This window comes from Rutilus rutilus (genome assembly GCF_951802725.1).
Source record: "Rutilus rutilus genome assembly, chromosome: 16".
Lineage (NCBI taxonomy): Eukaryota > Metazoa > Chordata > Actinopteri > Cypriniformes > Leuciscidae > Rutilus > Rutilus rutilus.
In genome coordinates, this window is record NC_140224.1 from 696,905 (window position 1) to 709,716 (window position 12,812).

At 44.1% G+C, this 12,812-nt stretch overlaps 1 protein-coding gene across 1 annotated transcript in view; it reads left to right on the forward strand.

Moving 5' to 3' along the window:
• The first annotated feature begins 9,273 nt into the window (after window positions 1-9,273).
• The window catches only part of myocd (myocardin), a 113,665-nt gene continuing 110,126 nt past the window's right edge, over window positions 9,274-12,812 (forward strand). The window contains exon 1 of the mRNA XM_084434839.1: window positions 9,274-9,487. The gene's annotated coding sequence lies outside the window, so the exon portion shown is untranslated. The remainder of the gene's footprint in view (window positions 9,488-12,812) is intronic.

Genomic DNA, 12,812 nt, shown 5'->3' on the forward strand with positions numbered 1-12,812 from the left:
GTCCCGAACACACACTCACCCCCCTCCACGGGTCCCGAACACACACTCGCACTCCTCCACGGGTCCAGAACACACACTCGTGCTCTTCCACGGGTCTAGAACACACATTCTCGCTCCTCCACAGGTCCAGAAAACACACTCGCGCTCCTCCACGGGTCCAGAACACACACTCGCGCTCCTCCACGGGTCCAGAACACACACTCGCGCTCCTCCACGGGTCCAGAACACACACTCGCGCTCCTCCACGGGTCCCGAACACACACTCGCGCTCCTCCACGGGTCCAGAACACACACTCACGCTCACACACTCTCGCTCCTCCACGGGTCCAGAACACACACTCACGCTCACACACTCTCGCTCCTCCACGGGTCCAGAACACACACTCACCCCCCTCCACGGGTCCCGAACACACACTCTCGCTCCTCCACGGGTCCAGAACACACACTCACGCTCCTCCACGGGTCCAGAACACACACTCGCGCTCCTCCACTGGTCCAGAACACACACTCGCGCTCCTCCACAGGTCCCGAACACACACTCACGCTCCTCCACTGGTCCAGAACACACACTCACGCTCCTCCACGGGTCCAGAACACACACTCACGCTCCTCCACTGGTCCAGAACACACACTCACGCTCCTCCACGGGTCCAGAACACACACTCTCGCTCCTCCACAGGTCCCGAACACACACTCGCGCTCCTCCACTGGTCCAGAACACACACTCGCGCTCCTCCACGGGTCCAGAACACACACTCGCGCTCCTCCACTGGTCCAGAACACACACACTCTCGCTTCTCCACGGGTCCAGAACACACACTAGTGCTCCTCCACGGGTCCAGAACACACACTCGCACTCCTCCACAGGTCCAGAACACACACTCACGCTCCTCCACTGGTCCAGAACACACACTCGCGCTCCTCCACTGGTCCAGAACACACACTCGCGCTCCTCCACGGGTCCAGAACACACACTCACGCTCCTCCACTGGTCCAGAACACACACTCGCGCTCCTCCACGGGTCCAGAACACACACTCGCGCTCCTCCACGGGTCCAGAACACACACTCGCGCTCCTCCACGGGTCCCAAACACACACTCGCGCTCCTCCACTGGTCCAGAACACACACTCGCGCTCCTCCACGGGTCCAGAACACACACTCACGCTCCTCCACGGGTCCAGAACACACACTCACGCTCCTCCATGGGTCCCGAACACACACTCGCGCTCCTCCACGGGTCCAGAACACACACTCGCGCTCCTCCACGGGTCCAGAACACACACTCGCGCTCCTCCACGGGTCCAGAACACACACTCGCGCTCCTCCACGGGTCCCAAACACACACTCATGCTCCTCCACTGGTCCAGAACACACACTCGCGCTCCTCCACTGGTCCAGAACACACACTCGCGCTCCTCCACGGGTCCAGAACACACACTCACGCTCCTCCACTGGTCCAGAACACACACTCGCGCTCCTCCACGGGTCCAGAACACACACTCGCGCTCCTCCACGGGTCCAGAACACACACTCATGCTCCTCCATGGGTCCCAAACACACACTCGCGCTCCTCCACTGGTCCAGAACACACACTCGCGCTCCTCCACGGGTCCAGAACACACACTCACGCTCCTCCACGGGTCCAGAACACACACTCATGCTCCTCCATGGGTCCCGAACACACACTCGCGCTCCTCCACTGGTCCAGAACACACACTCACGCTCACACACTCTCGCTCCTCCACGGGTCCAGAACACACACTCACGCTCACACACTCTCGCTCCTCCACGGGTCCAGAACACACACTCACCCCCCTCCACGGGTCCCGAACACACACTCTCGCTCCTCCACGGGTCCAGAACACACACTCGCGCTCCTCCACTGGTCCAGAACACACACTCGCGCTCCTCCACAGGTCCCGAACACACACTCACGCTCCTCCACTGGTCCAGAACACACACTCACGCTCCTCCACGGGTCCAGAACACACACTCACGCTCCTCCACTGGTCCAGAACACACACTCACGCTCCTCCACGGGTCCAGAACACACACTCTCGCTCCTCCACAGGTCCCGAACACACACTCGCGCTCCTCCACTGGTCCAGAACACACACTCGCGCTCCTCCACGGGTCCAGAACACACACTCGCGCTCCTCCACTGGTCCAGAACACACACACTCTCGCTTCTCCACGGGTCCAGAACACACACTAGTGCTCCTCCACGGGTCCAGAACACACACTCGCACTCCTCCACAGGTCCAGAACACACACTCACGCTCCTCCACTGGTCCAGAACACACACTCGTGCTCCTCCACTGGTCCAGAACACACACTCGCGCTCCTCCACGGGTCCAGAACACACACTCACGCTCCTCCACTGGTCCAGAACACACACTCGCGCTCCTCCACGGGTCCAGAACACACACTCGCGCTCCTCCACGGGTCCAGAACACACACTCGCGCTCCTCCACGGGTCCCAAACACACACTCGCGCTCCTCCACTGGTCCAGAACACACACTCGCGCTCCTCCACGGGTCCAGAACACACACTCACGCTCCTCCACGGGTCCAGAACACACACTCACGCTCCTCCATGGGTCCCGAACACACACTCGCGCTCCTCCACTGGTCCAGAACACACACTCGCGCTCCTCCACGGGTCCAGAACACACACTCGCGCTCCTCCACGGGTCCAGAACACACACTCGCGCTCCTCCACGGGTCCCAAACACACACTCACGCTCCTCCACTGGTCCAGAACACACACTCGCGCTCCTCCACTGGTCCAGAACACACACTCGCGCTCCTCCACGGGTCCAGAACACACACTCACGCTCCTCCACTGGTCCAGAACACACACTCGCGCTCCTCCACGGGTCCAGAACACACACTCGCGCTCCTCCACGGGTCCAGAACACACACTCATGCTCCTCCATGGGTCCCAAACACACACTCGCGCTCCTCCACGGGTCCAGAACACACACTCGCGCTCCTCCACGGGTCCAGAACACACACTCACGCTCCTCCACGGGTCCAGAACACACACTCATGCTCCTCCATGGGTCCCGAACACACACTCGCGCTCCTCCACTGGTCCAGAACACACACTCGAGCTCCTCTGGTGGAGTGTGTTCCCGCTCAGGGAAACTCCTCTGCATTTCTCGCTGGTCGTTCATTGACCCTCAGTGAGAGCGAGACTGTTTTCACTCTGTGTGAGTGAAGCTGAAGGCAGTGTCAGGGAAGACAGCCAGTGCTCATCCGCTGTGCCGATTATGTAGATTGAACGCCAAAAGATAAACAAACAAAAAAACAGTTTTTACCCACCCAGTCTGAAGCACTCTAGTATTATTTATACCGTTATCATAATCACACTCAATTCTGTCTTGTTTTTTTGTAGTCTTTAATCATAATTAAAATCTGATTTTTTTTGTGGAATGTCAGATTTTGAAAAGTGTTCGTTCGGGATGCAGTACCTAGTGTTGTGTGAAGCTGTTTCTGACACGTACAGAGGCTTGATATTTCCATCTTTGACTGAAATTTCACTGTCAAAAAAGCTAATTCGTCTATTGTCAAGAGAATAACGACAGACAGACTACAGACAGTCAGTTCTGTGCAGTTATCAGTCACAATGGCAGAAACTTAAAACACAATTAAATATGCATATTTGTCCATCTATTTTTGCCATGATAATATGAAGCAATAGTATTGAGTTACAGTAAGTGTTGACACTTGAAGGGATAGTTCACACAAAAATGTAAATTCTGTCATCATTTACTCGCTCTCATGTCATTCCGAACACATTCAACTTTCCTTCATCACACAAATGAAGATATTTTTAGTGATTTCTGTCGCCGTGAGAATAGTCTTGCAAGAGTACTTGAACTTTACTATATTTGACTTACCGTACGTTCGCTGATCAATGTTTATATGTGAATAATATATTAAATGAATCATAAAGTGATTAAATGTCTTCAGAAGACTTGGATTAAACCACGTAATTCACATGGGTTTATTTGACCATCTCTTCATGAGGGTTTTGGGTGAAGAGACTGTCAAAGGAGGGACAGAAAACTCAGATTTCATTACGAATATCTTAATTTGTGTTCTGAAGATAAATAAAAGTATTACGGATTTGGAACGACATGAGGGCAAGTCAATTATGCCGTTTTTGGGTAAACTATCACTTTTTTTTTGTAAATAGCGTTTGACTCAGTCTTTGCACGTTCTCTTTGTAAACACTGGGTCTGTTCTTCCCCCTACGTCACGCTTGACCTTTCAACCTGATTACGTAATGTGTGTCGCATCACAGCTAGTGCAAGACCAGCATTTGTGGTTAAAATTATATAAATGTTTATTTTGTTGTAAAATGTCCGCTGGTTTGTCTAGATGAGACTCTTATTCCTCGGCTGGATCGAGACTTTGAAGCTGCACTGAAACTCACATCTGGACCTTCGACCCGTTGGACCCCATTGAAGTCACTATATGGAGGAACATCCTGGAATGTTTTCCTCAAAAACCTTCATTTCTTTTCCACTGAAGAAAGAAAGACATGGACATCTTGGATGACGTGGAGGAGAGTAAATTATCAGCAAATTTTAATTCTGAAGTGAACTATCGCTTTATCCATAGACCCTCCTCAGCTTCTAGTAACGGTCAAACGTTCTCTGATTTATCTCTAGAATGATCCGCTATTGGCTCTCCTTCAGTGTATCTGAGTCACTCCTGACGGGTTGGTCCTGAGCTGTTGTGTTTCCCCGATCTGCTTCCCATGGCAGACCGGCTCATGTGTAGCTCATGTTTGCACATCCATGGCTCTCGGACCGGGACCGAGGCGAGGGAAAATCCTGAGGGCATGCTGAGGATTAACACGGGACGAGCGTGTGCTGCGTAATTGAATTTCATGCTTGGGCTTCTCCTCTGAAGTCGAGTACCAAAGCGGTCATTTGAAAAGAAAGCTATTAGTGAAGGCTGTGGCTCTCATAGGAAGTCAAGGATTACGAGGCACTGAAGTCATCAGAATACTGCAGTTGCGCTTCAGAACTTCTGCTCCAGGATCGTGTGCAATACTTCCCAATGTCCAGTCTTTAGCACTTTACACAGGACAGATTGTTTGAAAGCAGTTTCACAGTAATAAACGGAAATAACAGAATCAGTGATGATTCATCAAACACGAGAAGGGTTGGGAATCGAAATTCGTTCTAATATGAGTTTAAACCATTCAAGACGACTCTGTTTTCTGTTTCCATGTGTAACAGTGTATTTGATCCGTGCTCTTAAACTCTTAAAGTGACAGCACTAATATTCCTGCCGTCTCTATAACACTAATCAAACAGAAGACTGAGAAAATTCACTCGTTCTTCACTGAATAACTTTTGTAACTATATTTGTAATGTGACTGAGTGTGTGTGTGTGTGTGTGTGTGTGTGTGTGTGTGTGTGTGTGAGTCTGTGAGTCTGTGTGTAAGTGAGTGAGTGTGTGTGTGTATAAGTCAGTGAGTGTGTGTGTGTGTGTCTCACGGTCACATGACCGGTGATTGTGAGAAATTTCTATTTTGATACAATGCTTTTCTCAGGGCTGAATATACAGTAATTATGTTGGTTTAGTTCTGCAAATTGAAAGCAAATAAATGTTGAATTGCAGGAGTTGCACATGTAGAGCAGCTGCAGCCACTGTCCCATAACCTTCTGTTTATATAACGTCAGCACTGAACCACCAGAGATATTACTGAGCTTCATATTAGACAGAGAGAAGGAGCGATGAAATGCTCTCTAGAAACATGGTTGATTGGCACTTTTCATGAATAGGGGAAACCACAGGACTGCTGTGAAAAATAAGATATAGTATTTATTTATTTATTCAAGAAATAAAAAAAAAAGATTTTTTTCCTGAGGTTAACAAGCAACATAAGTAGGCCTGTCACGACCATGTGTCATGCAAATAATTGCAATTAATGATTTAATTCTGTTTATGTTGTGCATTAACTAATGTTAACTTACATCTTTTGATCATAAGAATGTATCAGTAAATGCTGATATTAATAAATGTTGTGGAAGTATTCGTCATAGTTCGTGTTAACTAATGCAAACTAATGTGAACAAATGAAAGCTTATTGTAAAGTGTAACCAAGATTTCTAAAGTTCAATCATCGTTTGCTACAAATGTTCTAGTGACTAATTTACCAAGTGGAACAGCTTTTAAAGTCTTGACATGTTTCAGTGTATAAAAATGAAACTTGTAATGAAAACAAGCCCTGATTCGGGTGTTCTGTCGCCTCTTCTGTTTAACGAATGTGGAATAATGGAATAAATCAGCGCTGTGAGTCGCCCTTTAACTACAGAAATACTGTAAAACATCCTCTTTCAGTCCAACAGCAGAACTAATGATCAGAGAGACTTACGTTTGTTTAAACTGTGTGCCGTGTGTAAACCTGTGTAAAGCTGCGCTTGGCCACACACTCTTCTGCGCCGCGCACCGGCTGTGTGAAGATGGAGTTTAATTGGGTGTTAAAACAATGCATTTATTTTTCATGCTTTTTTGTCAGGAAGTGTTGTGTTCGGTCGAGACGTGGCAGGCGTGCTAACCCAAGCCTCGCTTCTCTCGTTTCTGCCCAGGTCAAACTCATATCCCAGGTCAAAGGTCGGCCGGCGACCCCAGGGTCAGAGTAAACTCTGTAACTAACTCTGTCTAGTAGGTCGTAAGCTCTGTGTAAAGGAAAGCGTAGTCGTTTACCCTCAATGATCCAAAACACTACCAGTCAGACGTGTTGGGTCGGAGAGATTTGTAATGTTTTTAAAAGAAGTCTTTGCTCACCAAGACTGCATTGATTTGATTAAAAGTACAACAGAAAAAAACAGTAATATTGTTAAATATTATGACAACTTAAAATGACTGTTTTCTATTTAAAGTGTAATTTATTCCTGTGAACTTTCAGCATCATTACTCCAGTCTTCAGTGTCACATGATCCTTCACAAATCACTCTAATATGATGATTTGATGCTCATTATTATTATCAGTGTTGAACACAGTTGTGTTTTGTCAGGACTCTTTGATGAATAGAAAGTTCAAAAGAACAGCATTTATTTGAAATATAATCGTACTCCTGTATTTTACTCCTGATCGGAGGCTCCCTGTAATATTTAGTTTCTACATATGCGTTTAATGGTGCGGCGTAAAGATGTGTATTAGTGTGTAAGTTGTACGTTAGTGCCTGTTGATGCCTTCGTCAGGATCCTGCCGTTATTCTGCGACTCGATCTCTTCAGACTGAGCGTGTGCTGATGACGTACTGGGACACGCACCGCTGCAATGCTCCGTCCTCAGCGGTTAAAAGCTTTTTTATGAAACGCTGGAGTGAGAAACGAGATGTTTTATGTGACAATAGAGAGGCAGAGCCTGAAAGCATCGCATCACAGCTGTGCTTTTATTGAGCTTTTGCTTTACTTTACAGGACTTAAAACTCGTGTCGATTTTTCAATGCAACACTGATGTCTGAAGAGCGCGGGGTCAGTGTTGGACTCGTGTGCGCTGTGGATAATATGCTTGTTAATAGTGGATAAAATGTGATTGAATCACTTCAAAAAGGAAAATAGAGTTCAGTGCAACATGTGCAGCGCAAGTCTGTCATATCGGCTACAGAACATTATAATGAGAACATCATTATTATTGTGTGATTGGGACATGATGAGACTTTAGTTTTTGTCATCAGGCTCTCAAAAATGTTATACAAATTTGGATTTAGATTTATCAGCCAATATATCGTTATCGGCTTTCAAATATAAAGAATTATCGGTTATCGGCCTTTTTTTTTTTTTTTTTATTAGAAAAAAACAATATACAACAGAAAAAAGACAAGTCAACAAAGGTAATACAGTAAACAATACAATAAAAAATAAAATAAAAAAAAGGATACATACATCCTTAATATGTCAGCCATTTTCACATTTACACTAAAAATTAACTCCATGACAACCAAAAACAGAAAAGATCAAAAAGCATAAAAAATAAGTCTTTATTGTTCTTTATCCCATTTTTTTGTAAATGCTAATTTTTGCCAACTATCTGATTGTGGCCTGCTTTTATCTTTTATCATATTCTTATCGGCCAAATATTTGATATCGGTTCATCCCTAAATAAAACGGTCCCTGTAAGGGTCATTCTAGGATTGTTCAGAGGAATATTTCTTGGCTTAAAGGTTCTATAGCGCTTTATACATTATTATTTCAAGCTTCACAGTAATAAACAGGAACATTTATTTAACAAAAACAATCATTATGAAAAATGAAATAGCAGCTCTACTGAAGACAAAAGTCCCGGATAACAGGGATCGTTCTCAGAAGTTATGATCTAACGTTCTTCCAGTAACGTTAATAGAACGTTCGTTCAAAGTTATCTGGTCTTTAATAATGTTCTCTAAACGTTAGCACAAACACATCATTCATACATCATTCATGAAAACGTTTTATTTTCCTGGAACGTTTTAGTTGGACATTCGTCTGATCTTCTTTAAATGTTTCTACGAACGTTCAGAAAACATTCAAAAGTAAAGTCCCCATAACGTTTAAAGTGGAATGTTGTAACGTTCACATAACCAAGAAAAAAGTTTTTTAAAACATATAAAATCTAAAAGTGTTGAACATTCAGAGAACGTTCAGAAATAACGCTTTCAAATCTTAAAGGGAACGTTAGCAAAACATTTGAGTATTATTCCACTCAAGCCAGTTCAGTGTTGATTCAGTTCATAATTAAACTAGTGCTGTGAAACGATTAATCACATCCAAAATAAGTTTGTGTTTACATAATATATGTGTGTGTGTGTGTACTGTGTATAATTATTTTGTATATATAAATACACATGCATGCATGTATATATTTAAGAACAATGTGTTATCTATATATAAAATAAATTATGTATAAATATAAATGCAAAATATTTGTTAAATATATACATGCAAATGTGTGTGTATTTATATATGTAAAATAATGATACACATATATTATGTAAATGCAAACTTTTATTTTGGATGCGAGTAATCGTTGCCCAGCCCTAGCTCAGAGTTACAGGCTCGGCTGCGCTTCGCTGACGTGAGGTTGGATGTGTTGTAAAAGTGAGCGTCTCCGGGCTCCAGGGAATCAGGAGTGAAGCGTCTCCCGGCGCTCCAGGGAATCAGGAGTGAAGCGTCTCCCGGCGCTCCAGGTCAGACTGGATTCCACTGGCAGGAGCTTTGCTTGTGTTGGAGGTTTGAGCATAAATTAAAGCGAGTGAAGAACAGATAAGCTGGCTGTACACGCGTCACCGGGCTATTCTGTTTCCACACGCTGTGTGACCGCCACTCTGTGCGAGTGTGTGTGTGTGTGTGTGTGTGTGTGTGTGTGTTCCACGATTGTCTCTCCTCAGAGTTTCTGCACGCCGAGTTCTTCATCTGACTCGTGAAGTGAAGAGAAGCACAAGTGTAGAGGGATCCATAAGGCCATACGCTTATAAGGTAGTGCTATATCAGATGTGTTGGAGTGGAAATAGCCTGTGTGTTATCAAACACCACAATAATCTCGGTTTACAGCTTCTTTGGCGAAGCGCTAGAACATTGCGCAGTTTAACAAAATATAATGCCGGTGACCTTCGCTCTGCCATTTCTTCTGAAATACCACATTTTTTACTGTTTACTAATCACAGCCGCTTGCCAATTAGACAAACAAGACTCTCCATATTAGTACTTACGCTATTTAGGCCTCTTCTAAACTTACGTTTGGAATCGTTCCTTAGAAATTAGGGCTATTTTTTCTATTAAAATAATACATTTAATGTCGGAGAATCAAATGATCGTTACGTCATGGGCTCAAGTTCCTGTGAAGGCTATCGGTATAATCTAAACATCGTTTACTCTTCGGCAATCAGACCAATCATGAAACGACACTTTGAAACGAGGTCCAGAATTAACACTCGCGGCGCACAAAATGTGAGTGCCATATTTAGGATTCGCAGATTTAAAAGAAGAGTTCGCCTGAAAATTACAATTCTCGAAATGTTCCCGCATTCATGTCGCTCCAAACCTGTATGACTCTCTTCATCTGTGGAAGAATATAGTTTGGGAGACAAATGTTTTTGTCCATCCGGGGACTGTCAGCGGGTTCTGATGTTGCTTTGTTGAAATGTTCTTCAAAAGACGTTCTAAGAAAGAAAATCATGCAGATTTTAAACGAGAGTTGAAGAAAAACATCTAAGAGGCCTGATGCTGTTGGGGTTTTTCTGTCAAGAACAATTTTGAATTTGTCGATTTATTTACTTTTTTTATAATCCTTTTTTGGTCCCCATCCGCTTTCATTATGTGGAAGAGAGCAGCTCAGATATTCTGATAAACATCTTCCACAGAACAAAGAAAATCATACAGGTTCAGGAGTGAGTAAATGATGATCGAATGGTGATAGAATTTTACTTTTTTGTAAATGGTACGAAACTTGGTAAAGGTTTTGGCACTTGCTGTGAGAACACAAATAAATCATGGACATGATTCATAAAGGTTAAATGGTCCTGTAAACAATAGTCACACTTGAGCTCCTCGCGGTCAGAAACGAGCGCATTGGAAATGAATGAGACGAGTTTCCTCTAGTGGAAGCGTTTGGTACTGCAGCCGAACAACATCTCACTGACAGATCAGTATTGAGATATCAGGCTCAGATTTTGAACACAACTTTTTAGATTTATGGCTTTGATTCTCTTGCAGTTTTAGAGTAAAACATGTTTTTGAAAATATAGATTTCACATAAAAATTTAAAATAGTATTTTTGTGCACTTTTTTATAACAATACATGTAAAATTCTGTAACTTTTTAAAGCTTTTTTCTAAAATATAAACTAAAAACTAACTTTAAACTAAAATATAGTACATCCTTTCATTGAATTTTTTTTTTATTTTTTTTTTATCGCCCCACGAAGAGCACCGGAGGGTTAGGAAAACCACAGTGGCTCTTGACGTTGTTTCTGAGTAAATGTACTCGGTTTTAAACGCACACGGCCGTAGTTCCAGTGCTTGAAACACTGATTTATTGTATGTGCTAAAGCCACAGGATGTGAATCGCCCTGTAATGAGGTTTAGATATGACCAGCTATAGATATAGTGTGAGGTGAGGGTGACGCGGGCCGAGCAACAGCTCCGTTCTGCATCTTACACTTGAAGCAAAGCCTGTTTGAAATGAACGTTCAAACAAATGTTCTCTAAACACCAGGGTGGAAAGAATGGCAACTCTTCAAAGGTGCTCAGGGCTTTTGTTCTTTTCTTTTGCACTGACTCCAGCGATGTTCATAAATGAAGGTGGATGTTGAATTTCAGCAGATCTTTCCACTTATGGTCCTCGTCAGACCGAGAGAGGCTCTCCTGTAACGTGTCACGTAAATGTTTGTTTGTCGGATTCCGCTTTTACTCATCGCAGGCTCTCGCTCGTTCTCGGCCTTTCGTTTCGTCAGGTGATTGCTCTGGCCGGGGAACGAGTCAGTGTGAGCTTTCCAAGACGAAAACATGCACTCCATCTATTGAAATATCATAGCGTTCTGTCCTTTGGGTTCATGCTTGAGTTCAGAGCTTCACTTTTTAAACTCGGTGAAACTCTTCAAGCTTCACTCTTCTCCAGTAAATGTGTCTTGATTTAAGAATGTTTGGATGTTTGTGCTGGAAAACAAGACAGAAACCCTGAGGAAGAACATCACGTTAGAAGGTTTAAGTAATATTTCTAATGAACATTTACTGTGAGAAATGAGAAATTTCTGTCTTTATTTGCTTGACCTGCTGTCATTCGTATCCAAAATAACAAAAATAAAAAAGAGAAGATATTTTGAAAGTCAATGAGGTCCAAACAATATTGACTTTGATTATATGGACACACACACACACACACACACACACACACACACAAACTCTCTCTCTCCAAAAAAAAAACTCTCCATGCAACATTCTGGGAACGTTAGTTTATGCTTATTAAAATCTACGAGCATTGCTGTATGTTAGAGCGACTCACTTCGACTCACATCACTGCGTCTGACACTTTATGTCTTTTTCCCGTCACATATTTGAGTAATCATCATAAATTTGGCATCATTCAGAAACAAACACTTAAATCCACACAGGTTTGCAGTGACAGAGGGTTCATTCAGGCTGATTGGGACACTTTTTCCAAGTCATCTCAATGGCAAAACTTGTCCCATCACCCTGAATTCACCCTGAATGATGACAGAACTGTGATGTTTGAGTTTGCATTGCGCAGAGAAATAGATGTTTAATGCTAACGTGAAATTTGCAGCCCATTTTACTTCTGTAATCTGTCACATTTCCTAATAAAACCGGATATTGAATGAAAACCAAGTTACACGCTAGTTGACATGTAGTTGCACAGTTTCTTACAGTTTCTATATAGTTTATATTTATAGTTTATATACTACTCTATAGAGTTCATTTCTAAAGCACTAAATCTTGTGCCCTGATTAATCCTTCACAACACGACCAGATCAGATGCAAGTTCATGCTAGTTTTTCCTCCAGATTCGAGGCTCATGATCACAGTTTCTCTCTCTCTGTTCCTCCTGGAGAGCGCATTACTTCACTGTTTAAAGCAGGACTGAAGAGTCTGATGATATTGCAGGGATTGGCTGTAAACTGCTTACTAATCCGTCACAAAAACACCAGCAGTCAGAAGAACGCTAACAAGACGGCAGAAATAAAACCTGCTGTTTACGTCCCCGCTGGCGCGTGTGATCCGTGTTTGAACAAGCGCTGTCAGTCAACTCAAATGTTTATCCACGATTGATATTTTTCCGATCACAT